Genomic DNA, 25,585 nt, shown 5'->3' with positions numbered 1-25,585 from the left:
CAGCTAACTCTGGTTTTATATAAGTTTTAAAACAGGGTTATACTTCTGTGCAAAACTTCCCTGTATGTCACAATTTCTGTGGTAATAAAAATTAGAAGGCAGTGCAAAACAGTACCTTAAAATCAATATATTGGCTATAAATGTCCAAAGAACTTTCAGTTAATCCAGCAAGAATGCTGGATCATTTTACTTAAAGGCCAAAGTACAGTAAAGCTGGCAATACTACAGCAAAGGAAAACCTCGGTTTGCTTTTTGCTTGCTGCTAATCATGCAATATAGTTCATTTAGGGGGAGGAATGCCTGTTGCCTTTAGCGGTAACATACTGACCGACATGTTTGTGGCTACTTTTCTTAGCTGGAAATTAAGATCAATGAGATTCAACAAAAAGGGTAAATGTGATTAAAAACAGCATCCTGAACAGGCAATCATTTGGATAGGGGCTGCAGTGACCAAAATACTAGATAATTTCTTGCACTGACCCCCTAACCCCCTTTTATTTGAAATGTAACACATTTAATCAGGAGGTTCTCCCTGATATGTTCTGTTTGAACAGAACAAACAGGCAGGGGTGTCCTCTTTTCCTTTTGTTATCTTTATTTGACATTTGTTTACCAGGCTGGTCTGACTGGGTCTACAGAACCAGTTTTCAGCAGAGGCCCGGGAAGAAAAGCTCCACATACAGTACAATGCAAATACAGTGCATTCCATCACAATACACATGACATTAGAAATACTATACAAAAATAAGTAGAAAGAATAAACTGTGTTACAAGGTGTTACAGTATACACTGCACATCGACAATTCTAGAGTTAAAACATTAGACAATAATAGTCACTCTCACCATATATGATGTAGTTAGTGTAAAAAAAATAGTATGTAGGTAGTGCAATGTGTGATATTGACTGTTAATAGTACACGAAAAATAGAATGTTAGTTTCAGTTAGGAAAATAGCAGCCAGAAAGCTAGTGATGCAGATAGATGGTGAGAGTTTAAGAACAGAAGCAATACAGCTTCAGCAGTAGCTTAAGGATGTGGTATAGAAACAGAGAAGGAGTTAGAAGAGCCTTAGGATCTTGCAGTCTGTGAGAGATTGAAAGAGGACAGAAGAGGATGATGAGGCTAGTTTGGAAGAAGAGGAAGAGCTGCGCATTAGACAGGCTTTATGCAGGAGCAGAGCCATGTATTTTTGAGATGATTTTAGGCTTTGGAATTGGTTAGGCCAGGCATAGACGTGGTAGCTAGAGGTAGTGAATTCCAAAGTATAGAGTATGAATACAGTGAGTGACCTGGTTTTATTGTGGGTATTGAGATAGCCAAGAGATTTTTGTCTCGATTGGGTGCGACTAGATTGGCTAGTACAGGGCAGGCAGTAGGCTTGAAAATAAGGTTGTGCAAGGTGAATAGCTGAATAAAGGAAAGTTGGTTGGGGAGTTCAAACCAGTTTAATTCTAGGAGTGGTTTACAGTGGTTTATGTGACATTTAGAGTTTGTGGCAAACTTTGTTGTAGCACTGTTCCATTTTGTTTATGAAGAAGGGAAGGAAGTAAAAATGTTTTTACCAGGGTAGTTTTGGTTGCTGCAGTAAAGAAATGTTTGTAAAAGTCACGGTTTTTGATGAGTTTTCTTTATATTTTGCTGTATATGGGGATCAAATGAAATTTTATTGTTGATAACTCCTAGAAGTTTGGTTCCCCTGTACTATTTCTATGACAGTGTTGTCAGATGCAAGGATGTTAAAATGATCAGTGTGGTTTCCTGTACTATTTTCTATGACAGTGTTATCAGATGCAAGGATGTTGAAATAATCAGTGACAGGGGAGGTGTTTTTGGGGTGAAAGAGTACTAGTTTTGACTTCTTTGCATCAAGAAAGAGTTGGGCATTTCTTAGCCAGGATTCGACTGCAGTAAATAACTGTTGAGTTTTTAAAAGTAGTTCTGGTAGTGATTGAACAGTACAGATTATGGTGGAATCTGTGTATTGAATGAGGTTCCCAGGGTGAGAGGCAGCATAAAGGTTGTTTGTGAAAATATTGAAGAGTAGGGGTACTAGGATGGAGCTTGAGCCAGTAGGGTTGTGGAGAAAGAGCGAGAGTTCACTGGACCATTTCACTGCTCGTTTATGATCCTTGAGGTAGCTCTGAAACCATTTTACTGTGAGAGAAGCCTAAGTTAGACAGCGTGTTCAAAAGAAATGGGTGAGACACTGTGTCAAAGGCCTTGGAGAGATCACAGAATACTGAGGCTGTAGAGCATCCTGCATCTCTGGCCTTGTTCATGGTGTCTGTAAAAGATAATAGGGCTCTAGCTGCGCTGTGGCTAGGTCGGAAGCCATGTTGGGTTTTGTTTAAAAGATGGTTTTGCAATAGATATTGCATTACCTGCTGATGGATACTTCTCTCAAGAATTTTGCATATGGGTGACAAGATGGATATAGCACGTAAATTGGATAAATCAAGAGTTGCCCCCTTAGTGGATGGAGGTGATGAGAGACTGTTGCCATATGTTAGGTACTTTTGATTCAGATAAAGATCTATTTGTAAGGATACTGATTGGGTAGGCAATTGAGTTAGCAGCCAGTTTGAGATAGTGTGGTGGAAGACCATCAGCTGAGGTGGAGTAGGGTTTTAGTTTTTTTTTTTTTTTAGCAGTTTCTTAATGGTGTCAGTGGGTCTGACATTTCAATGAGTAGAGGGGTTATTAATGACAGGGTTAGAAGTAGCTGATGGTCTGGGGTTGGTGTCAGAATAGGTTGAAGGGGGGGCCCGCATTAGGGGTGTTAGTAGGGCTGATATTGATTTTATGAAGTGCTTGTTAAAGTTTTCAGCTATTTGCGATGAAGGGGTAACAGATGATATGGTGTGCTCTCCATTTCTTCTTCCAGGGTTAAGTAGAGAAGATATGGAGTGCCAACATTTACTGGGGTTGATTTGAGTTGAGGCTGGGAATAATATGGACTTTTTATCTCCGTTGATTAGTTTTGTCACTGTTACGTAGTGTTTTGAAATGATTTTGTTCATTTTTGTTTTGTTTCCAGGTTGACCAGGCTAGGTCCCTTTGGTTCATCAGGTGTTTACATTCCTTAGAGAGACATGGTGCCGAGTTCTTTTTGATTCTTTTCATACGAATGGGAGCTAGTGTATTAAGTATGTGAAGGAAGGTGTTATTAAAGTACAGTACAGCATCATTAAGGGGTAGTTGTTTAAGGGGTGTCAAGTCTATTTTATGTAGGAGATTGTTGAACTTATGCTGACAAAAGTTAGTTGAGTTCCTAACTAATTTTACAGTGTGTACTCTTAGTTGTTGGGAGTTTGTTCTAAGGGAATAAGCTGACAGATGATCGCTCAGGGAGATAGACAGTGTACCGGAAGAGGGGTAATTGGTGTTCTTTTCTATGGCATAGAAAATAAGGGACTTGGAAATTCAAGGACATAATTGGTATGATAATCAAGAAAAGTTGGCTTTATTTGCAGATGATACAATTTTGTACTTAAAACCAGAAAAGGACATTTCAGTGCTGTGGGACATTCTGAGACAGTTCCATGTCTTTTTAGGATACAAAAGGTTTGTTTCTTTCGGCTTTTTCCCGGTTAGGGGTCACCACAGCAGAGACTCCGGTCTGCTAATGATTGGTAGTGGATTTTTACGCACTGGGTTACCAGCCCTGATGCCCAACCATCAACAAAGGAACGCCCCATTCACGTATGCCTCCACACAGAAGACGCTCTAGCTGAGAATCGAATGGGACGTCTTGCTATGAGGCGACAATGCCACTGCAGCGATACAAAAGCTAATGAAGATTTAAAAAAAAAAAAAAAAAAAAAAAAAGCAATAGCTGTAACCTATATACCCACACACAAACTGGTGGGAACATGATAAAAGTACTTTGATGTATGGGTTACAGGATTCTGTTATGGCAGCTAATATGTGGGAAGAGACTAAACAAAACCTTCTACAAAAACTGAGAAATTGGAAGCTCTGTTTTATGGATACAGATAGCAAGATAAAAAGCAGTGAAAATGTTTTAGTTCCTTTAGTTTTATACAAGGGTCAGGCATATTTTATCATCCAGAGGAGAAGTTGTGGATAGCAGTTAATAAAAAGACTTTAATGATTTTATTTCAGAAGGGATGGGAAAAAGGCAAGAATCAAGTGGGATAAAGTTGAATTTCTAATAAACAAGGCAGATTGGGATTACCTGATTTGAAAGGATATTTCAGAGCTACACAGTCAAGGCTCCCACAGATAGCACTAACAGAAAGCTATAACAAAGTGGAAAGGGATGATGATGAAACAGGGGGGGGGGGGTTCAAGAAACAAGGAGAGACTGGGCTTTTGGATGCAGATCCTTAAGGAGAACAGCGGCAGCCATACAGACCATTATATTCACTATGGAAGATCTGATGAAGCAGCATTTGGAGATTTCACAAAGATTACTACGAGCCTTAAATGACAAAGGCATTACCAGCCCAGCTGCTTCCCTGGCTGCAGTCACCGAATCACAGGAAATACTGTTTACTTTACATTTGACACCAGGAAGCAGTCCAGTACAGCCGTCGACTAGCAATGGTTCGGTACAGGCTACAGGAGGAGGGGTTACAGGAGCTGTTCAATGAGGAGCAACTACATTTTACCCAGTACCGAACACTAGAGACGGGACCAGTAGAGGGGCTCTACAACAAAACGGAACGGTAAAGGAACTAAAAGACATTTTAGCAGCACCTTTATTAAGCACTGTATTGGCTACTACTACCACCGAATTTGGCAGTTTAAACACACAGTTCACGTTATTTGAGAAGGTACTTAAAAACATTCAAATCCATACAAATGGACAACGTGTTCATGGAAAGGTCCATGGGACAGGCTCCTAAAGGTCTTCGGATGTTCAAATTGCCTTTTGGTTTTTCTGAAGGAACAGAACTTTTTACTGAACTTACTCAGCTATTCGACAGAACAGGTATTGAACTTATGCAACTCATTATACGTAACAATAGATTTTGAATACGCAACTAACTAAACTCGATATTTGAAATGATCTTTTATTTGATTTTAATAGACATCGGTTTGATAAAATACTGAAAGATAATGACAAGTTTATTTTAAATGGTTTGGAAGCTAAAAATCACAAGCTTACTAGAGACACCAACGATTATAGGTGTAAGAGGGCCTATTCACATTTTAAGGAATTTAAAAACATGAAATGTACATTTAAAATTGACGGGGTAGATAGAGTGGATGTTGATACTTGGAATGCACAAAATACTAATACTAATTCTAACATACCATACACTGATGTATGCAGTGAGGCTGTGTATGATAATGGGGAGGGGGCTTTTTTAGAAGAACCGATTCTGAGGAGTTCGGAGCGGTTAAGGGACCGGTATGGGGGGCAACAGCAGAACTATCAATATTTGAACAGAAATCACAGGAACAATTCATGGTACCATTAGTAGAGGAGGATTTTATTTGTACACAAGTTGATTACAATGTTACACAGGGATGCTCAACAAGGGGTATCGTTGATTTTCAATCAAATCATGATTTTCAGAACAATTATTGTATACAGACTATTGATGGAATTTCTGCTGGTGATGATGACACTAGTGAGATATACAACAATGTTAATGAATGTGTATGTTCCATTTTGGTTGACGGAGGTTTTAGTGTGTACAATTTTACTGATTTGAAGTTTGATGCAAGTTATTTAAACCTTTTTAAAAAGGGTTTTAAATTTGTTCCTAAATTCAGATCAGACATTGGTAAAATTTTGATTAACCCAAAACTTTTTACTAGAAAATTGAATTTAAGGATGTTTTTTTTTAAGAAAAATAGAATGACAACCACTACTTGACATTAAAAAGACAGAGTACTTTTATACCCCCACAGAATCCCATTATTCAAGTATTTGAGAGGCTATGTGATACTCAGATTCGTAGAATTGTGAAAAATGAAAGAATCACATCCTACAACCTAACTACAGTTGAAAAATTTTGTTTAAAAGAACTTACAACAACAGATAAATACCGGGTTATGAAACCCGACAAAGGTGGGGGTGTGGTTGTTATGAATAAAGAGGATTATTTCAACAAAATGACGACAATGTTAAATGACAACAATACATATGAGAAGGTGTCAAAACATGAAATTCATAGAGCATATACTAAACTGGATTGGATCATGTATGAATACTTGATGGATGGAGTCATTACTAAGGACGAATATAATTTTCTTAATGTGGAACACCCCATGACTCCATCCATCTTTGGTATTCCAAAAATTCATAAAAATGTTTATGATCCACCATTTAGACCTATAGTCTCTGCGAGAGGGTCCGAAATGGAGGCTATGTCTTCCTTTATCGACTTTCAGTGTAAGGAGGTTTTAGGCAATTTAGACCATATTGTGAAAGATTCATATCATTGTTTGGATAAAATTAGAACCAAGCTTGTTGGAACAAATATTGAGTTTTCTATGGTCACTATTGACATTGTGAGCCTTTTTACGGTTATACCGCACAAGCAAGGTTTAGAAATGTTTGAGGCAAGCCTACTCAAGTTTGGTACATTCAGTAATGACAAGTGTAAATTTTTAAGGGAATTAATGGAATTAGTTCTCGAAAACAATTATATATTCTTAAATGGTGAATATTTCAGACAAAAAACTGGGGTAGCGATGGGGGCACGATGTGCTCCCATTTATGCCAACCTTGTGTTGGCTTTGTGGGAGACACAAATGTTGTTTTCTTCATGTTTTTGGGATGATGCTGTTCTCTACTTGAGGTTTTTGGACGATATTTTGATTTTCTGGAAGGGTACCAGAGAAAGATTTATTGAATTTGAATCATTCTTAAACACTACAACTACTTGAGTTTCACTAGTAAGATAGTTGATAATTACGGTGAATATCTTGATATATTATTATACAAAAACAACGGTAGGATAGATACCAACATTTATCGGAAAAAAACACATTCCAATTCCTTTTTACACTTTGATAGTTGTCACCCTTACCATTCAAAGGAAGAATTTAATCAAAGGACAGCTGGTAAGGCTATCAAGAATCATTAGTGACGACAAGATTTTCTGTGATGAAATGAAAATATTGTCTAGTATGTTTTCTGACAGAGGATACCCAAAGGAACTGATTGACAAAATAAGTACTGAGATACGGACCAAAAGAAAACATTTATCAACAGATTATTAAATTTGGTACTACAAATATTATTAGTGAGAATAGACCATTTACTGGCAATGATGCTTTAGTCATCCCCTACAATGATACATCCATGAAAATAGTAAACACTAAGAGAAAGTTAGTCTAGTGTATTCACGAACAATGATGAATGTATAGATATTTTGGGCTCACTGCCTAAAATTACCTACAGTCGAGGTATGAATTATTTTAAATCAACACAGGGTATGAATACATACCTTAAGTCCAAGATAGGCAAATGTGGTGTATGTCATGTCTGTAGATATATTAATGATGGTCCATATGTAGTAGTCCCAAACTTTGGAAAAACTATTAGATGCCCGGGACACTGCAACTGCAAAACAAAAATGGTAGTATATCTTGCTACCTGTTCTACATGCCCAGCATACTATGTTGGGAAAACTATTAGGATGCTTAAAGACCGAATAAAACATGTAAGAGATATCAAGAAGAAAGACACTAGTGCACTTTATTTACATAGTATAAGATGTGACAATTTTAAAAGGTTTTTATTTTTTGTGATTGATAGAATACCCTATAACAATAATAAAGGTGGTGACGAAAAAACATTATTAGAAGTTAAGGAATGTTTGTGGCAGCTAAGATTTAACACAAACATGTACGCTGGTATCAATGAATACATTTCTATAGCCAGTATACTCAAATATAAATCACAATTCATATAGTTACAGTTGTATTCAATTTTTATAAAATTTTTATAAGTATTTAAGGTCTATTTAAATAGTTTTGTGTGTTTTATATCAATAAAATTAATATATCAATTTTTATATATATTTTTAGTAATGGGTTCAAGTTGTAATTAAGATTACTTTTAACTATCATATTTATTACAAGTATTTATTACAAGCATTAGATCTAATTAACAATGGATGTTTTTGCATTAATCACAGTTGATTAATTGAATAACTATCAATTGCTGCTTCTATTTAAACTGAGATTTTTGTGAATGTGATTGTACTCTGATGATGCCCACTGTATGGGTGAAAGCGCTTAGTACTTTGTTGATGTGTTAACAAGATTTCTAGCAATAAACCTGTGTTCTGCAACTGGATTTGGTTCATCTCGACTGTTTTACTGGTTATTCTATCTGTTGGAATTCTACTATTATATTCACAAAGCAGCTGAAAGCATTCCAAGAACTAAGCCAATAGGAATGACTGCAATTAGGTGTACAGAGAAGAAGCAAGAGGGAGCTGGAATTTATTGAAGAAAACTGGCGAAGGAACCAATGAACTGGGAGCAAATAACTAAAGAGGGAAAGGTAAAAGAATGGGAAGGGGCCAAAGGCTCCAGACAGTCTTCCCCATCAAGGATTAATATTAGTATAGCTAAAGAGAAAGGAATAGGAGACTCAAGTGAAAGGACAGTACTGGTAGAGTTTTTAGTAGAATCTAGAGCATAAGTGGCTGTTAAAAAAGGGATAATTAGAAGGGCATATAAAATATTGCCTGAGAACTATAAGAATCAGTGGAGGTTAGAAAGGACTGGGAAGAGAGCCTGGATAAGAAATTCACAAAGAAGCAATGGGAAGATAAATGTATGGCTTCCAAATATGCAGCAAAGTCTAGAAGATTCAGGATTTTTTCTTGGAACATTTTATACCCCAAGCAGACTCCAAAGAACGTTTCCTCGGATAGATTGCAAATGATGGGGAAGAAAGATGCAACTGGGAACATATTTTAGGAGTGTAAGGAGTTGGCAGACTTGTAATCCAAAATACGACACAAAGCACCAAAACCACAAATACAAGAAAACTGGCTCCAATAAAGGCTGTCCCTGCCAAAATTCCTCTCTTCAGAGGAATAGCTCGTAAAGACACTTCATCCCACGCACTTGTATACGCAAACAGAAAATTTATTGACAACACACAAAAAAAAAAAATAAAAATAATACCAATAGGCTAAAACGAGAGGATTAAGCACTTTCATTTCCCCTCGGAAGACTTCATCAGAATCACGTTCTAACAGTTGTTTACTCATGTATACGTTTTAAATTTTAATAAACAATTTTATTGGCCAAAAATTTATTTTAAAGTTTATTTTAAGTAAAGGTCTAAGCTTCAAAAGCATGAATATATATTTATATTTTTATGCTAAAACATTTTTCATAAGGAATATAAATGGTTAGTTTTGCAATTTTACTATATTTACAGTGAAAGACTAAATAGATTTAAATTTAACTAAACTTATATTTCTAAATGTTAAATGCTTCCCGCAAGAGAAGGTCATTAAATTATAAGCAATAGAATTGGTAACGAAGACCATGCAAGTTAAACATGTTAGTTTATTTGTTTAACTTTGCTTAGTATGTGCATTGCTGGGTTAACTGAATGTTAGATCCAAGTCATACGCTAATTAGAAGTGTAAGTGATTTTGTTTTATTTGTTCCTTTCGTAAGTCATTTATGAAGCAAGTACCACTTAAAGCTTGAGAACAAAAGAATGTTTCAGTTGTATCAGAAGTTGGATTCTTCTGAAGAAAATCTAGGTCAAACCATCACTGATGTCTGTGAAAACAGAAAGGAGCTTTCTTTCACTTTCTTTTTTCAGGTATATATGTGAGAATTCTACTCAGAATAACATTTTTACTTTCGTAGAAGTGAAGCATTGGTAAAACAAAAGCTATAGCAATGCGTTATACTGAGCTGTTTCTGACATATAATTTGTTTACATTTTGCTGAATGTTAATAGCTTGTGCTGTAGTGTCATTAATACTAACTGCATATATTGATGGAAAGAAGTAAGGTTAGGCGTTTGTCACTGACAACAGTTTAAAAGAATTAAGAAGAGGAAACTTGCAGAGGAAATTAGCAGCTGCTGTGTGATGCAAGTTGTCATTTTCACATGCTGCAATCAAATTCTAACATCAGGATGTAAAGCTTCGATCAGAAAAATAGTTAAAAATGGCTAACATTCACATTAAAAGAGCTGGAATTATTTTACATATAGTCAAGATTTCTTGTAATACTAGTATTATACAAAGAGTAAATAAGCTATGAATAATATACAAAATGCACAATAGATGAAAGATTAATATGAAAGATTAATAAAAGAGTAGTATCAGTAAGTTAAATATATACACATAGTAGAATCTCCATTAGAGAGCTGATGATTAAATACCTCTGATGGGAGATTTTAGAAATACAGGTTATATAGTATAAGGCAGAATACTAGTGGGAAAACAAGACATACAAATATATTTAAATAAACCGCTTATATGAAAGGTATGTTTTACATATACAAATATACTTAAATAAACTGCTTACAAGATAGATATGTCTTACATCTACATGTATATGGCAGAAACATGAATTTACAAGATCTCATACAATGTACATAGAAAATCATGTAAACTATTTGAAAATAATCTGAAAGCTGACATTTGAAGGCTTGTCATGTGAACTTTGAAGCTCTTTGCATAGATTCACTAAGACTACCTGAAATAACTGAAATTTGAGTGTTTTATTGCTGAATCAGTACATCCATTTTATAGAAAGTAAAGTAGATTTTTTAACATGTGTGAACCCAGGAAAGGGGAATAGGATTTGTATTAAGCACATTTTAACTTAATATGTTTGACTCCATAGAAATGACATGCCATTCTCTTTGACCTTAGTAATGTACACATTTTAAATGACATGCCATTCTCTTTGACCTTAGTAATGTACACATTTTAAATGACATGCCATTCTCTTTGACCTTAGTAATGTACCCATTTTAAATGACATGCCATTCTCTTTGACCTTAGTAATGTACACATTTTAAATGACATGCCATTCTCTTTGACCTTAGTAATGTACACATTTTAAATGACATGCCATTCTCTTTAACCTTAGTAATGTACACATTTTTATGAAGCTTAATAAGCTAAATGATTTTTAAATATTTTGATATTGTCATGTTAACAGTGTCAAGAATTTTGAGATACAGACACCCATACTTTAAAAGACTCAAAGCTTTTGTTACATCTATAAAATGTGTGTGTGTGTGTGTGTGTGTGTGTGTGTGTGTGTGTGTGTGTGTGTGTGTGTGTGTGTGTGTGTGCGCGCGCGTGTGTGTGTGCGTATATTTTAGCATGATAAATATATATTGAGAACCACAAAAAAGGTGGAGGTGTGGCAATCCTATACTCTGACCCTCTCTCCCATACCCGTTACTATACTGGACTTCCACCCTGCAGAAATTTTAAATTACCACCTAAACAATCACAAATAGCTCGCTATTGCCTCAATATACATCCCACCTGGTAAGAACAACCCTATAATTGAAAACATACTTTCCTGGGTGTTACAAATTATAGGCTACATAACTATCCTGCTAGGAGATATGAACATTGATTGAAATACCCTTGATACAAACTCCCCTGCCCAAAGCAACAAATCGTTTGGCTTTACTCAGGTAATTACTAAACCTACAGGAATTAACAAAACCTCCAATAATGGCACAGCACTTGACTGAATCCTAACCAGTGACCCCATCTCTACCATAATCCTAAAACTCTTCCCAATCCCTTGGGTGATCACTTACCCATCAGTATTCAAAGATATACTTCCCAGCTAAATAAATCACATCTACACAAATTCTGCCATATCACTGACTTCAACCCCACAGTTTTCACTGATGGATTCTTCTATTAATTGGTCTAACCTACACTCACGTCCTCTCAATCATGCTGTAATCAAATTCAAATCACAACTTTCTTGGCATACTCTACTCACTAGCACCCCTTCGCAAAACAATAAAAATCAAACTATGTCCCTCTGGCTCAGTAAAGATACTCTTACACTAATGGACAAATGAGACTCCGCCTGGAAAACATGCAGAGGGGGAAAAAAAAATAACCAACAAATCCCCCACTCACCACCAATTATTTAAATAAAAAAATATATATATATTATACAAGACATTCTACCTCTAGGCACAATACAGTTATCAATCCAACCCAAAGAACTTCTGGATAAATATCAATGCAATTCTTCACCCTGGTAAACTTCAAACTCTCAGCCCTTACCCTAACCTTACAAACCAAGACACTGCCTCTCTCCTTAACCAATTTTTTATTGAAGCCAGTAGCAAATTAATGAATGCCACCACAACTCACCCAACACACTACCTCAAACCACAAATAATGAAACATGTCTCTCTCTCAACCTCCTATATAAAGTCTCTCCTCCTAAAACTTAAACCTTGCGCTTCCTCTGCCGACAAACCTTGCTGTTCCTTTGCAAACAATCTATCCCCCACTTACTCAAAACTAGCAATTGACATTATTTTCTATCCAGTCTCAAGACTTTTTAATAGATCGATTAAAGAAGCTACTGTACCCCACATCTGGAAGTCTTTCTTCATGATTTACCTTCACAAAGGTGGAAACTCCACTGAGCCCTCCAATTACAGACCCATTGCTATACTATCCCCACTATCCAAAATTCTCGTAAAATGCATACATAACCAGATACTGAAACTCCTCATCCACAGTAACCTCCTGACTCCTACCAAACCTGGATTTCAACCAAACCACAGTACCTCTACAGCCCTTATATCCTTTACTCACACTATTGCTGAAGCTAGAGATAACAAATGGGTCTCACGTCTGGTCTTAGACATTTCAAAAGCATTTGACATGGTATCACACTCCAAACTTAAACCTTTCCACCTCAACTCTCTCTTGGTTCTCCAGTTCTCACAGAGACTGCAATCTGTCAAGTAGCAGTTTACTTGTTCTACTTTTCTACCCATACACACTAGCGTGCCACATGACTCTCTCCTGGGAACCCATCTTTTTAACATCTTTACCAATGACCTCCATTACCAAGGCCAGTAATCAACTTAAGCTATATAAAACCATCATTAATGTTGAAACTCATACAAAATTACTAGGAATGACAGTTGACAAACTAAAATTTGACTCGTACATTCAGCAATCGATTAATCGAAAACCTGATCTTCTATACTGCAGCAAAAAAATTCTATCTTCCTATTCCAGATTCTCCCTGGCCCAAGCCTATCTACTTCCTAGCCACCTCTATAGAGCCCCCGTTCTTACTAACCTTCAATCCTGCCTGGTCTCCAAACTGGAGCAAACTTGCAATAAAATCATTAAATTTGCAGCTAACTTACTTAATTTCACCCATCATTGCCTTGCTCTTAAGCTACACTAGACTGAACTTCCCCATCATCTCAACTCCATATAACCCACTTCATTCTCAATAAACCAACTGTTTGTCCCTCTGTCTCCAATCTAATCACTTACTATACCCCTTCCCGTTCCTTATGTTGTACTGAAATTCCTTCTCCAAACTTGTAGGTCCAAAATGAATATTAGCAATCTTTGATATAAACCTCCCTAACAATTTACGTTGCATTACACACAACGCTGCATTATACGCAATAACAACTTCAAAATAGAACTGGAAAACTGGGTTATGCCCCTGCCAAGACTGTACCTGATGCTGTTTCTATCACCTGTCTCTCCCACTTTTGAACAGTAAGTTTACTGGCTCTGTTCTACTTAGGTAATGCAATAGTCTATATCATTTTTTTCTTTTTTTTTCCCCATACTTTGACAAAACTGTGCTATCTTACTATGTACATATACTGTAAAATTGTATGTTACTTTTGTGAAACCAATTACTGTAAAATTGTAATCATCTTTCTTGGAGCTTTTCTCATCGGGTCTCCACTGAAAATGGGCCTGTGTTCCTTTGGATTAACCCAATTAACAAATGTGAAATAAATAAAGTGCATTGATTTCCCTTTTGTATGATGATCTCTTCAGGTCTCACTCTGTTCTACGTATTCATTTAGAGATTTAGGTATAATAAAGTTAAAGGAGTGAAAAATTTAGGAATATTTAAATGGAGAATTTATACTATTACATAAATACGTATACAATACATTACTTGTTGATTACTTAATCCTCTTCTATTAATCACAAATATTATTAAACTTTTATGTAGTAATGTGGGAATAATTTTAAATGGCAAAATATATAAATACATTAAATATAATATTATACATGTCAAAAATAATAAGAGACTATTAAATTATTTGTAAGTCAGGGTAGCTTATGCAGTTTAATGAATTTTTAGATATCGGTAGGTAGAAAGATGGTATAGCAGTTTGCCTATTCCATGCATATTAATGATGGTGAGTTGCTGAGAAACACTGTTATTGTATCAGTGTAGGGACAGCGGTAGTGCTAACCGAGGCCGCAGATGAGTATGAGTTTCCCTACAATGTACTTTTGTTTTATTTTTATTTTTAAAAGTAAAGCATGTTTGTGTGGCTCAGCATGGCGCACAGCAAGGCCAAGCTGCACTCACATACAAGACAGCAGGCACCTGCCAGACATCTAAAAACAGAAACCGGATGTAATTATTTAAAGTTGTGTTTAAGCGTGTCTAAGTGTGTTTGCGCAGCGTGTTGCTGAGCACTGCTTATAGGTAGCTCAGTGGTATATGTGAAGGTATACTGGATTTGTTAATATCCACATAGCTAAATTGGTAAAGTTACTGCTTCGTTGCAGTAGGTCCAGGGTTTTTATACATTGAAGGGAAAATATGTATTTAAATTTTGATATACATATTATGCAGACAATTTTAAAAATATTGCCTCACTGTGCTCTACTAAGCTCTGCTCAACTGTGCTTAGACCTCCTAAGCACTGCATAAACATGGTAATGGCTGCCTAAGTTTGCGCACTGCTTGACTGGTTTGTACGCTGCTAAGCGACGCAGTGCTTTTTTGAATGTTGCCCAATGATATGCAAGGATGGGAAAATAGCCTATATTAAGCCCAATAGGTGGGAATATAGCAGAATCTATTGAAGTTCTGTCAAATGAAGGTATAATATGGCTGGTGGTGTTGCTGAAGGTGCGTGCTTCTGGGTGCAGCGTTGGGGCATTCTGGACTGGGCTACTCATGAAAAACTGACAGGCTGCTGCAGGGTGGTTTTCCAGGGCTCAGTGTGTAAGCAGAGGCCTGGGTTGGCTGGCCAGAAACTGGTACCCCCCACACAGGTAAGCAGTGTCGTCACCATGATGACTACCTGAAAAGGTAAGAGGGGAACCTTGGACACCTGGTTCCAAGAAGCGAGGGCAGAGAATGTCCCACAAGTATGTAATTAATTTTACTTCTGTTTACCAATATGTAATCTGAACATCTGCAAAACTGGTATACATAATGGTGTGCTTCTCTCCAAACAGCTGCAGCTGAGAGGGCTCACAATGTTGAGTTGCATGTCGGGCCCTTGGCAAGGTTGCACTGTGAGTGTGGTTAGTACAGATGTATTATGTTAACTATAGTGAAATAAGCATGAAAGAATAAAGCATTAACTGCAATAAAGTATATACAGTAAAGATTGTAGTGCTATAAATGTGGAATTAGAGCTGTGGTGCAATAAATTAATACCAACTGTAGTTCAATAAAAACTTGAAACAATACCAATAACACCAACGAAAACTGTGTACATCAGGATTCTGTCATAACTACTTCAGTAGAGCTGTATGCATTGAGGCTGTACGGCAAGGAGCTGCAGTCAAGTACAACACTGTAATAGCTATAGAATGCAAATCTAATGGCTGCAAATTGTATTGGTCAACTCATATAGTACTGTTCAAGGCAGTCTCTAGGCCAATATTGGTCACATAATGCTTTGTCATCCACAGACATCAGGTAATAAAAGGTATATGGGTGAGGTAGCCTACTCCATGAGCCAAGGTTTGTTGACTTCAGATACGATACTGAAATATAGCTTGCCTACCATCTGCGTTATACTTGTATTTCATGCACGTGCATTCTACTGTCACTGCTGTCTAGTATAATACTGTAGTAGTACTACCAGGTCATATTTTGGTTCCAAGTGAACTCTAGGGAAATATCAGTCCATAATTAGCAGTGACTCAGTAGTTAGGTTTGTTAAATGCTCTGTATATAGTACATTTTGCCGCACATTCTAGGGTTCGAATCCAGTGGTATGTAGCAGTAAATATTACAGTAGCAGTTACTTAATCCTCACAATTTCTCTCTGCACAGGAACTACAGATAAATGGAACTACAGATAAATGGGTAAGGTGACCTGTATTAGGAGTATATAATTGTGCGTTTAGATGTCAGACTAAAATCATTACAAGCAATGTGTTCATCAGCAATGTTTAGTCAGAAATAAAATGTGTAATCCCAGTATGGCTATATGCCTGGAGTGTTTGTTAAAAGTTTCTGTAGTCAATTAATACATTCTATGCAGATGTCCCTTGCAGTCACTGCTATTGGGTTCTATTCTCATACCTGCCAACCAAGGTGTGACATGTAATTAATAGTGTGCAATCCGTCTGTCACAGGATTACCATGGAAATGATTACCCAGATTGCAAAGCATCACCAAATCAGCCCCTACAGAACACCTTGGTAGTTATATAGGTCCACCTGATGTGCAAGTGTTCTATGTAGTTGTGTACCTGCATTTGTTACTGCTTGGCCCACAGTGTCCCATGCAAATAGCATAAAAGGTATGCAAGTGCTACATTAGCTATAGGGGACTTGTAGTCACTATACACAAAGAAAATACATGTCTATATTACATCCTCGAAAGAAGTCTTCACCGAACACCTGTTCGCCGCTCAGTAATCAATGAACTCTCACTTCTCCGAATGGCCATTTCAGCAACTTGCATCTTTTTCCTGGGGGGACGGGACGCTTGGCCAAATGACATCCAAACACCATTTTACACACTTCTAAGTGGGGGGTTGTGCCCCCCCTAACTAAATATACCAAATCAGAGATCATACCACAGTGGGGAAAAGGGCAAACAAATTCCCAAAGATGGCCAAGCATTTTTTTCCTCTAACAAAATCTCTGAAATGGCTGTTCAGAGAAGTGGCAGTTCACAGGTTATTGGTTGGCAAACAGGTGTTCGGTGAAGATCTTTCGAGGACGTAATAGACCCAGAAAATACAGACCCATAGAGTAAATAGTTGCACTGCTGTCAAGGAAATAACCTGAAATGTTACTAATGGGGTGTTTTTCTCTCTCCCCATACCTTATCTTCATTGGTTATGGTTTACTATTAACATATGTTGTTACATTAACTGTATTTTGGGACATGTGTTTTATTATTATGTATTAATATGGTTGCATATTAACATATCTTGTTAATTTACCTACTTTGTTGGCATTAACTGTTACTGGCATGCTGTTGACATACTGACTGTTCTGTTATTTATTGTTGTGTTATACATAATATGCATTGATATGTAACTGGGTTATTTCCAATGTTCTGCCATGTTGTTATTACCAACAACTAACCTATACTTAGTGCTATACCTCCAGTACCACAGTACATCAGGGTAGGCCCATTTTGGCTGATCCACTTACCTTGCTTCAACTGGTCGTGACACTGGCTCCTGGCAAGTCTGGGACCCAGAATGGTGGTGCTCCCTCCGCTGCCCCTGCACCTCCTGCAGCACTGAGTGGGACTGCCTCAGGGGATGGGGCCTGGCCTTCAGCTGGGTCATATGGTCGACACTATATAAATCAAATATGTAAATGTTCGGACATTTCAACAGAGATCTCCGTACAGTGTGGAAATGGAGGTTTTCCATTGTCTACACTGAAGTGCAATCTTGGAGTTGGTATATTTAAGGGGGGGTGGGAGGGCAGCTTGCCACCCTGCTTAACCTTTCAGGTAGTTTTTTCTCTTTTTTTTTTATTTTCAAAAACTTTTAAGAGCTTGAATGTATGGTGCCGACCATATGGTATTCAAACTTTTAAAAAAGTTTGATAATCTAATATAGACCCAGGACACACGGCACATACCTGTATAGCATAAAAGTCTATGTTATAACAGCGAACGATCAAAAGATTGAACGCTGTTATATCGAACGCAAAACAGCGAAAAGGTAAACGAGTGAACTACCAAAACTGGGGAAAAAAATTTACTGTTCCCAAAAAACACACTAAACAGTATTTTAAGTGGGAGGCTTTGCCCCTCACCCCCCCCCTACTTAAAATATACCAACTCAGAGATCGCACTACAGTGCCGAAAACGGCAAAATGACGGAAGCGGCCAAGCGACTTACTGGCACTGTTTCATAACAGATGTACCTTAATCACATGCCTCAGCTGGACTGTAAATGGTACCCTTACCCTGGCTCTGCCATAATGACAGGGCTGCCACAGTTACATGTACAGCTTTTCGTCCTCCAAAGTGTTCACCCCCCCCCCCACAGCTGCAGCCTGTAGCACACACACCTGTATATAAAAGGTAGCTACTATAGACCTACCATACCTCCCAAACCCCTAGCACAAGGAATCCGGACACAGCCATACTTAATGGGGTAGGGGACAAAGGTCCAGAGATTGGGACATGTTTTACAGTTTGCTCCTACATGGATAGTAAGTTGACAGAATAACAGCTATTGAATTAGCATGCATATTCTGAGGGGTATGAAGTCTGACACTCAAATGTGTGTTTTCCATTACTGACCTCAACCCACAATGTTTGTCAGTGAATTGCCAGATGACCACAATGTCAGGGGACACTGACCACACATACGAGGCAAAACTCTGGATATACTGCATAAATCTTTACAGTTGACAGTTATGGTACCTATCCTCTGTGATGCTGTAGTCTCCACACCTCAGTAATATGTCCATCTTAACAGCTAGAAAATGGGCCCTGGTCTACATGAAGGCCTTGTATATTGCACTGTGGTCACAGAGCATTGGCTAATGATAGCTGTTTTGGCTGCAATTACCATATCAGAGCCACAGACTGGTGCAAAGGCAAGTACCCGCTAATGAGCAGTACCTTAAAAAGGCAAGCATCTGGTTATGGGGAACAAGTCTGTATGGGACTTGCCTCACACACAGTGTATTTTAAAAGATTACCAGAAGCAAAGTTCAACAAAGGAGTACTGCATTCCACCAGGTATGTAATCGATTTCTCCATATAACAGGATGCAGATGGGAGGATGGGGGTATGAGGAATAGGGATTACAGCAGTAAGCCTGTCTTAGATCAATGGTAATGACATCATTGATAGTCAGCTGTCCTACACCTACAGGCATGCCTCTCAAATGTCCTCAATTTCCACTCATTTTAACTCTGTCCTTAATCCCTCCTACAATGGTTGGCTGTTCTAGGAAAGCTAGTGAATTACTTATGGTCACTATGAATTGCATGCAAGGGTGTATACTCCTGTAACATCAATGTACACTAAATTCAACTCCTCTTATTCTGTCAATGTCTCATATAGATGGTTCTAACATTTTAAAAATGTCCCCGATTGTCTTTGATGTACTCTGGCCAAGTCTACGATTCGGTTGATGTTTGTCCCTGTCTAGCTGAGAGCTATGCCTAACATAGCTGTCAAGCAGCAAGAAAATCTGAACAAAGCCATACTTAATGGAGGGACAAAGGCCCAAAATTATGGGCACCAACTATTGCTTGTACAAAGTAAGAACGTGAATAGAACAGATATTACAGTAGCATAATTGTGTTCTGAAGTGTATGATGTCTTAAACTCAGATGTTGGTCCTTATTTTCTGACACCAACCATCAATGATTGGCCAACCTTTTGTCAGAAATCCACAATGCTGTATGAAAATGACCAAATGTACGATGCAAACATCTTGACATTCTGCAAACATCTATATAGTTGAGAGGTATTATGCCTACAGGGAATGTATTCTACAGCAGGTTTGCATTGTTTCTGTCATTGTGGCACACTGGTGTTGAACTGTTCCCATATAGTGGTTGTACAAGCACACTACTATTTGTCTGGCAGTGGCCGTATGACATAGTAGTGGGAACTTTGTCCATAAGGGACACCACACTACATTGCAGTGCTGGGTGTAGGAACATACAGCAGAATCCGTCATGGCACACAGGGGCATACCCCCATAATGCTATCATAATACTACTATCTTGCTGGGATCCACACACATGTATGTTGCCAGACTGTGGGGTATGATGTGTGAGGGAGCAGTTGGTAGTGCAGGCCATTATGGGCATGCTGAATCTGTACATGGTAGACGCCTATGTAGCTGGTCATGTAATGTGGCCCCTTTTGTTTGTTGTCTTTCAGGAACCATGTAATCACAGATGACATGGCCCCTTCTCCGATGCAGAGAATGAGGCAATAGTAGATGCACTAAGGCAGCATCATCAGATGTTGTCCAGCGGGAGGCATAATTAATGAACAATAAACAGCATTGTGGGCAGACCTTGTGCAGGATTTCAGATTGGCCAGGACAAAGAATCTATGAGCAGGTACAACTCAGAGCCACAGAGATGGTGAATGCTGCAAAATGAAGGGCAGCTGATGTTGCCAAGGATCATGCTACCACCAGTGGACAGCCTGCAGCAATACAACCACTTTCTGCCACAGAGGAATTCCTGGTGAATCTAGGAACACATGACAGGTCCCAGGCATCCATCATACCATACATCGTGGAGGTGGGTGCCACAGTGCTCCCAGCAGAGGAGCATCCAGGTAAGCTTACTGTGTCCATTTTAATACTTTAATCAGTCATTGTGGCAGGCTGTACATACCTGTACATGGGTGTCAGGTCTATCTACATTGGGGAGCGTTGGGGTTTAAGCTCAGTTGTGCACACATACTGGCTGTATTGCTGAGATTCAGAATAACAGTGGCTACTGTACAAGTTGATATATGCACATATTACCCTGTAGTGCTGCAACATATGCTGGTGCTGACAATACCTCTCTCACCCTTTCATAGGTCCATCAGGAGTTACCCCAAGCCCATGGTCCTGTACCTGGTAAGCATGATACTGTTGTTTTATGGATCATATACACACCTTATGAAAGTTGAGGGCTGCCATATTGCACTCTGCACAAATGTTGTGTTTAGCCAAATGACTACATTTCATAGAAAGGGTAATAACAGGTGTGTATTTGAATGAACATTAGCAAGTTTAAACATAGTTATGAATAGCTATGCACCCTGGTATACAAGGCAAGTAATCCTGGTATACAAGGCAAGTAATCCAAGTGTGCTAGCCTGTACTACTGACTTATTGCCTTTTCTGCATTTCTCTGTGTTTCTATTTAAAAACAAAAAAATATTCCTTGTTTTCCTGCCTCTCCTAAACTAGTTAGACCAGTTTACAGGCCTTGCTGTATCCTGGGCTGTGTTGTAGTTCCTGTGTTGTCCATTGCCTTACTTGGATAGAAGGAAGTTTCTTAGCTCACCAGTGGGAGTGGGGAGCCTTGAATAGCCTACCTGTCCTTGAGAGAAGTGACCTCAGCACAAGAAGCTGTAGTAATTGGTCATTTTGGATCATTTCTAGCTCTTTTGAAGTTCCCTGGTTAAAATCTGCCTCTGGCATTTTTTTAAGCCATATTGCTCAGACACAGCTCCACGTGGTCCTGTTGAGTCTTCCTGGCTACAGAGAACTGAAAAAAGTGACTGCTTTCCTGATTAAGTATCCTGCTGTTTTTATATTTGTTTTACCTTCTACTGCTTACCTAGAGCAAGCTTTAACTGTTTTCATAGTTATTTACTGCATTTTTTATTATCTGTACTTAAAAGTACATTTTAGTCGAAATTAGTCTAATTCAAGTCGAAAACTGTTTGTTTGCTGTTTAATTTAATTGTTTGGCTGCCCACTAAAGTGTGCTAGCCTGTACTACTGACTTATTGCCTTTTCTGCATTTAGCGCGGAGTTGCCTCTAGAGCACCATCGGGCAGCGCCGGTTAAACAAGGTTAAACTATTTCTGGCTCCGTAAAGTCTGCTCTTCATTTTTTCCCTTAGAACTGCTCTACTTGTAATCTAAACAGTCTATTCTCTATCTGTAAAGCTCAGCACTTGTTCCTAAAGCATTTTTAGTCAGGTAAAGCACTTCTATATTATACAAAGTACTTCACTAGCTTAAAAACCCCTTGAGTATCCACTTCCCTATAGGTCCTTTCTGACTCAGTTACACAGCAAACTTTTTCATTTCTTCTAGCATGTCAAAGGGTCAGTTGCTAGCGTCCTCTCCTGCTCAGCTGGTGAATCTGGGAATATTGAGGCAATGTTACAATTGCCTCATGTACACAGACAACCCTCTCCTCCTCCCACAAAACACAAATACATGCGAGAGATGCAACTATATAGCCAAACTGGAGGCTGAGCTCTCTCAACTCAGGACTGGCAAAACCAGACAGGAGGAGAAGGTAACCACACACACCATAAACCCAGTCTCACATAGAACTATCAACTACAAATCAAACACATAAACACACAAAGACATACTCAGAGGCACTGATCAAAAATCTACCAAAACAGCAGAGGCCTCCAAAGCAGACACCCAAACAACTGCCACCTCATGACATAACACAACAACACATAGATCACAAAGTCAGTGTGCAAATCAGTCACAGCCCTTAAGGCCAAACACAATGCCAGACACACTTGCCATAGGTGACTCCATAGTCAGACACACTGACGTCCCACTCACCAGACTGAACAAGGAGAGGGTCACAGTAAGCTGCCTGTCTGGCGCTAGAATCCGCCACATAACACAAGCACTCGGGTCACTCCACAGCAAGTACAAGTATGACTCAGTCATTGTCCATGCCGGTGTGAATGACCTGAGACTGGACTACATGAAAAAAAGACACATAAAGGAGCTCTCAGATTATGTAGCCCAGGCTGGTATGACCCTGACCAGTACCCTACCTTCACCAAGAATGATGCCACAATACAGAGACAAAATGATCAGTTTTAATAATTGGCTTAATTTCTGGTGTCATTCTAAGGGGATCCAATGTCTGTCTGCCTGGAATGACATGCTTGACAAGCCACGCTGCTTCGCAAGGGACGGCTTGCACCTGTCACCCCTGGGTTTCCGGATATTGGCAAAGGCTCTTGCCACCCCCATAGTGCCTTTTATAGACAAGGCTCAAATTCTAAACCCACCGCCCTAGAAAACAATAATGGAAAAAAACGAAGGGTAATGCTGCTCAATGCCAGAAGTCTAAATCTCAAGATGCACGCCCTCGAAGCCCTCCTCAGTATGGAGAACATCGATGTCTGTGCTGTGACTGAAACCTGGTTCAAGGCTCCTGAGAGCACCCCGGCACTATCAGGTTTTACCTCAAATCATGCGCTCCGGCCCCAAAACCCGGACCGTACCACAAAAGGAGGGGGTGTATCCATATTCATCAAGGATACCCACACCTCCAGGCTGGTGGCAACTCACGAAGCATCAGAGAACATTCAGGTGCAATTAACCATAGGCAAAACTGCTCTACAGTTTGTAGCATGTTACAGGCCACCCTCACAAACTCAGGAACCCCACACAGCCTTCCTGAAGACACTGGAGAGTATAAATGTCTCTCCAAACACCATCATATTGGGTGACTTCAACTACCCAAACATAGACTGGGAACATTACTCAAGCCCCAATACCCTAGCCCAAAGGTTCCTGGAGTTCATAAACTCAAGTCACCATTCCCACAAGAGGTGAAAATATACTAGACCTGATCACAAACATGGGGAACAAATGCTCCACACCGGAAGTATATCCCTCATTGGCGAGATCAGACCATAAACTAATCTCACTGGAGATCCACATCCCGCCCCCACCCCCAACAAAAAAGACCACAGTGAAGAACTTCTCAAAAGCCAACTTCACACTTCTTAAAACTGGTGTGGTATCCTTCAAGGCCGCTGAGCCATTGGAAACCACAACCCACGCTGCTGAATCCCTTACAAATGCTTTCTACGAGCACCTCCAGGATTGCATGGATCAAGCAATCCCAAATAAAATCAAGACCCTATCCACCAAAGGCAAGCGCCTGATCTGGTGGACCCCACCCATAAACAAACTTTACAACAAGAGGAGAAAGCTACTACAAGATAGAGCAAAATCCCTAAAAGGGAAGACATCTCTGATCAATACTAGTAAAAAACTACGATCACTCAAAATCATCCAAGGCCAACTTTGTGAGAAAAATCGCCAAGGACTCAAGACAATCATAAGGCCTTCTTTAGCTATGTTAGAAATCTGGGTGGACACTCCCAGATATGCTCAGAATTAGTCCAAAATGATACAAAAATCACTGAACCCACATACATTGCAAACATACTGGCAGACAGGTTCAGTGAAAATTTCTCCCCTCCCTCCCCCTCAAAAGGAGAAATATCTATCCCAGCAGAGTGTAGCCTCCCAATCATCTCAAATGCTCAGGTATGAGTTGCTCTCTCTAAAGCTAAAAACACAGCATCAATGGGATCGGATGGTGTCCCCGGCTGTGTGCTACACGAACTCTAATGAGGAACTAAACCCACACATAAGGCTGCTGTTTAATCTTAGCCTTACCACAGGATACGTACCCAAAGAGTGGCGTAAGGCAACTGTGGTCCCACTCCACAAAGGCGGTGCTTCTACGGACCCTGGTAATTACCGCCCATAAGCTTAACAAGCCTGGTCTGCAAAGCTATGGAGAGGATCATAATGGAACTCATAAATAAAGACATAGTAGGACCTACAGACATTGGATCCTACCCAATTCGGCTTTGTCAAGGGCAGATCATGCCTCTTGAACTTGGTCGACTTTTTTGAAACAGTCACCAAGGCCATTGATGAGGGTAAGGCAGTTCACACAGCCTACCTTGACCTTGCAAAAGCTTTCGACACAATACCCCACTCGGGTATCATAGAAAAGCTCACCAGCTTAAATGTATACCCATATGTCACAACATGGGTTGCAAACTGGCTCAAGGACAGAACCCACAGGGTTAGAGTTGCTGGTGCCATGTCAGACTCAAGTCGGTCACAAGCGGTGTCCCACAGGGCTCAGTCCTGGGCCCACTTGTTCGGCATCTATTTTTCAGAAGTGCAGGCAAACATAGGAGGATTGTGGCTGACAAAGTTTGCAGATGACTGCAAACTGGGCGCCATAGTTGAAAATCCATCAGACACAGATATCCTTCAGAGAGGTCTCATAGAAACGGATAACTGGTGCCAGAGCCATGGCCTTAAGCTAAACGCCAAAAAATGTATAGTCATACCCTTTGGTAAAAACAAGGTAACCCCAAGTTACCACATATATGTGGCAATCCATTAAGCACAGAAGAGGTTATCAGGGACCTGGAGACCCAAGTTGACAGTAACCTTTCTTTTGACACTCACATTGCTAAAGTGGTTAGGAGGACCTTCTACATTGCCCACCTGATTATGAAGGGATTCACATCCAGATCAAGGGAGGTCATTGTTCCCCTGTACTCTTCACTTATCAGACCAATGATAGAGTACAATGCCCCATTCGGAATGTATCTTACCAGACACCTGCAGCAATTGGAAAGACCCCAAAAGTTCCTCACCAAAAGGATAAAGGGGC

At 39.2% G+C, this 25,585-nt stretch overlaps 1 protein-coding gene across 3 annotated transcripts in view; it reads right to left on the bottom strand.

Annotated features, from left to right (window-relative positions):
- LOC122808893 (renin binding protein) overlaps positions 1-25,585 on the bottom strand; it is a 1,087,318-nt gene that overhangs the window by 330,123 nt on the left and 731,610 nt on the right. The window lies entirely within an intron of this gene.

Source organism: Protopterus annectens, chromosome 8.part0, assembly GCF_019279795.1.
Source record: "Protopterus annectens isolate FY-2018-M chromosome 8.part0, PAN1.0, whole genome shotgun sequence".
Taxonomy (NCBI): domain Eukaryota; kingdom Metazoa; phylum Chordata; order Ceratodontiformes; family Protopteridae; genus Protopterus; species Protopterus annectens.
This window is presented reverse-complemented; position numbering and strand designations above follow the sequence as displayed.